At 38.8% G+C, this 3,690-nt stretch overlaps 1 long non-coding RNA gene across 7 annotated transcripts in view; it reads left to right on the top strand.

Moving 5' to 3' along the window:
• Positions 1-3,690, top strand: part of LOC104851054 — a 236,978-nt gene that overhangs the window by 230,641 nt on the left and 2,647 nt on the right. The gene's annotated exons all lie outside the window — the stretch shown is intronic.

The raw sequence follows: 3,690 nt of genomic DNA, 5'->3' as shown, positions 1-3,690 counted from the left end.
TGCAGGAAGTTGGCTGTTTATGAGGTCTTCACTGGTGGTGTCCTTACTAGCAGGCCCCTGGTCTGGCTTTTACATATATCTGCATTTGCTTATGTCACAATCCCTGCCTCCCTACCATGTCTCACTGGGAGTGGTGGCACAGCTTAGTTGATGGTCTATGCTGGTGGTGGTGAACCTATGGCACACGTGCCACAGTGGGCTTCTTGTTATCACTGAAAGCTCTAGAAGTTTTGCTGTCATTGGTTTATACTTTCATAGGACCAGCTCCAGAGCAGAGGTGATAAATATGGACCCCGGAGTTTTGCCTGTCACTTGTCACCTGCCAGGTTATGGGGTAGGTTTTATAAGATATTTCTCTTTGCTTAATCCTTTTCCTGGAATTTGGCAAGTTCACTACAGGCTATGTCTTCATTGGCTAAAAGACTGGGGCATGTTTAATGAGAAAAGTGGATTCCCAATGGTTGTCATCTCTGTGGACTTTTTCTGCATTGTTATAACTCTTTATTTGATGGACAAAGCATAGTTCTTACAAATAATAGTCATGTCATATTTAAAGAGATATCACAATTTGGGAAAGGAATTAAAGGAACAGACAGTAGAGGTTCACTTAGGTACTTCTTTCAGTAATCATTGATCTTGCCAATCGTTGCATAGCTACTGTTCATTTTCATGAGACTTCATATGTAGTCACTAAGAGTTATCGTTTGACTTTCTTTTTAGCTTCATGGAGTTTGTCTAAGGCTCAGGTTTTGTTTCCCCTACCTACCCCCACCACTATGTTCTTTTTATCAAGAGGCTAGAACTCTACATAGAATTGATAACTGTTTTATTAGCCTATGCTCAGAACCCCCAGAAAGAAGACACTGTATGGTTAGGGGAGAATTTTACTTTCCTCTGTATGCAGCTTGCAAAGATTAAAAGAGCAGAAACTTCGTGGTCAAACCATACTACAGTACCATCACTCTTATTATTTTTCAAAAAAGCTGAAGTGAGAGCTGAATTTGGCTTCAGAAATTTATTGTGTAAGTTATTATCTTTCCCTGAGAGTATCACTTTTAAAATAGAAAAGAAAATTCACTGAGCACGAATCATGCATGCCAGCCTCACATTATTTTAGGTTTCTACAGTTGAAAATTCTGGATCACAGGATACGCGCTTTACTTTTTTTGATAGATAGTACCAGTTTGTTAGAGATATGCCAGGTTATACTAACACAGTAAAGGGTAAGAAACTCCTTTTCTCATGTGTTTGAGCAAACTCAGTTTTATCAATATTCTCCTCCATCCTGGAGGCACAAATTCGCATTTTATTCCTAGATTCACAACACATTTGCAGCATTTGTCTCTGTAAGCCCCCCTGATTTTGTTTTAAAATTTCTTTACTACAATATAATTCACTTGCCATTAAATGCTCAATTTTAAAGTGAACAATTCATAGTTTTTAGTATATTCATTAAGCTGTGCAGCTATCATCATTGTCTAACTCCGAAGCACTTCCATCACTCTCAGAAGACATCCATCCATTGCTGTCACCCCACTTCCCCTTTGCCTCCCCCTTGAAAACACTCTACTTTCTCTTTTTTATGGATTGACACATTGTAGGTACTTCCTGTAAATGGCACCATATGTGATTTTTGTGTATGGATTCTTTAATTTAGCATCATGTTTTCTGGGTTCATGCTACATGGGCTGGAGCATGTATGAATGTTTCATTTCTTCACCATTAAAAATAAATAATTGCAAGCATTTAGGTACATATTTTTATATGAACACATGTTTTTGGTTCTCTTGGATAGGAGTAGAACTGCTGTATAATGTGGTCGCTCTGTTTAACTTTTTGAATAAATGCCAAACTGTTTTCCAAAGTGGTTACTCAATTTTACATTCCTGCTAGCAAATACAACAGGATTACAATTTTTCCATTTCCTTATTCAATCTTGTCATTGTCGTTTTTACCCTGATTATAACCATCATAGTATATATTAAGTAGGATCCTACTGTGCTTCAGATTTAAATTTCTTTGATGGCTAATGATGTTGAGACTCTTTTCCATGCCTGTTGGCCATCTGTACAGTGCTATAGGATTGTCTGTTAAAATTTAGTTGTCTTTTTATTGTTGAGTTTTAGGAACTCTTTATATAATCTGAATCCTAGGTACCAAATGCATAATTTAAAATTATTTTCTCCATACTCTGGTTTGTCTTTTCATTTTAAATAGTGCCCTTTTGGCTAAAGGTGTAGGGAAAGTGGAAAGGGTAGGAGAAAGGGAATAAGGAAAAAGAAAAAAACGAGAAAATGGAAATAAAGTGGTTGTAAATGGGGAGGGTAGGAGGGGGTGAAGGGAGGGCAGGGACAAGGGGAAAAATGAGAACCAAGACCTGGCATGTAAAGGTACAAGATCCCAGTAATGAATGTAACTGTATTGTATACCTAGAATTGTACCAAAAAGTCAATAAAAAGAAAAAATAAATAAATAGTGCCCTTTTGTAGGATTAAGGGTCTGCAGATGAGAAAATAGAATAGGGGCCTCCTTAGGTCTTCTAGCTAATCCTAACTGGAAAGAATTAAAAATAAAATTTAGTAGAGAAATTTGCCTGGGAAGCAAGTCAGGGAGTGATGGGGTAGACAAAGAGAAAAAAAAAAGAAATCAGATAAAGAAAGGCGCCAAATTCTTGGGACTTACACCAAGAGACCAGAAAAAGAGCTGACAGGAGGGTCACAGCAAGCCAAGTGTACAAACCTCACACAGGAAGAAATGACATTGGGCAGAGGTGCTCAGAAGCCTAACCCGTTATAAGAAGTTCTGAGTGGAGGAGGAAAGGTCAGTCACTCCTATAAAAGCTGCTGCAAACAAAAGCCCCATCCATCTTTCCGGAACCCCTACCCTCACTCTTCCTTATTGGGGTAGCTGTCTTCTCCTTTTCCATCCTTTTCTCTTCCTTTTTACAAATAAAGTGTCTTCCTTTCATTCAACTTTGTCCCTATAAGTTTTCTTTAAAGCAGGGAGAGTTTACTGCCCTGGTGGGCAGCTTGGACAGCGGAGGAGGGGTGCTGGTCTCCCAGATGCAACATCTTTGGTTTCCTGACCAGGAGCCAGATGTGACACTTTGAAACACAAAAGTTTTAAATTTATTCATTTATTTATTGGTATATTTAGGTATACCATACAGTTACATTCATCATTGAAATCTTGTACCTTTACATGATGAATCTTGGTTCTTATTTTTCCCCATTCCTCTTGCCCTCCTGTTACCCCCTGCACCCTTCCCTATTTACAAAGACTTTGTTTCCATTATTTTCCCTTCCTCATATTTTTTCTTTTCCCTTTTGACCTTCCCCCTCCCCCTCCCACTATCCCTACACCTTCAGACCTTTTCTTCAAGAAATCAACCAGTAACAAATGCTGGTGGGGCTGTGGGGAGAAAGGGACCCTTCTCCATTGTTGGTGGGAGTGCAGACTGGTGCAACCACTATGGAAATCAATATGGAGATACTTCAAACAACTAGATTAGAGGTCCTATTTGACTCAGCTATTCCTCTGCTGGGTATCTTCCCAAAAGAATTAAAAGAATCATACCACTGCGATATATGCTCACCCATGTTTATAGCGGCACAGTTTGTAATAGCTAAAACTGAACCAGCCCAATGGCCCATCAACTGGAGACTGGATAAAAAAGATGTGATTTTTAAA

The sequence above is a fragment of the Fukomys damarensis genome, unplaced genomic scaffold, assembly GCF_012274545.1.
Source record: "Fukomys damarensis isolate Sample0158 unplaced genomic scaffold, DMR_v1.0_HiC HiC_scaffold_37, whole genome shotgun sequence".
NCBI lineage: Eukaryota > Metazoa > Chordata > Mammalia > Rodentia > Bathyergidae > Fukomys > Fukomys damarensis.
This window is presented reverse-complemented; position numbering and strand designations above follow the sequence as displayed.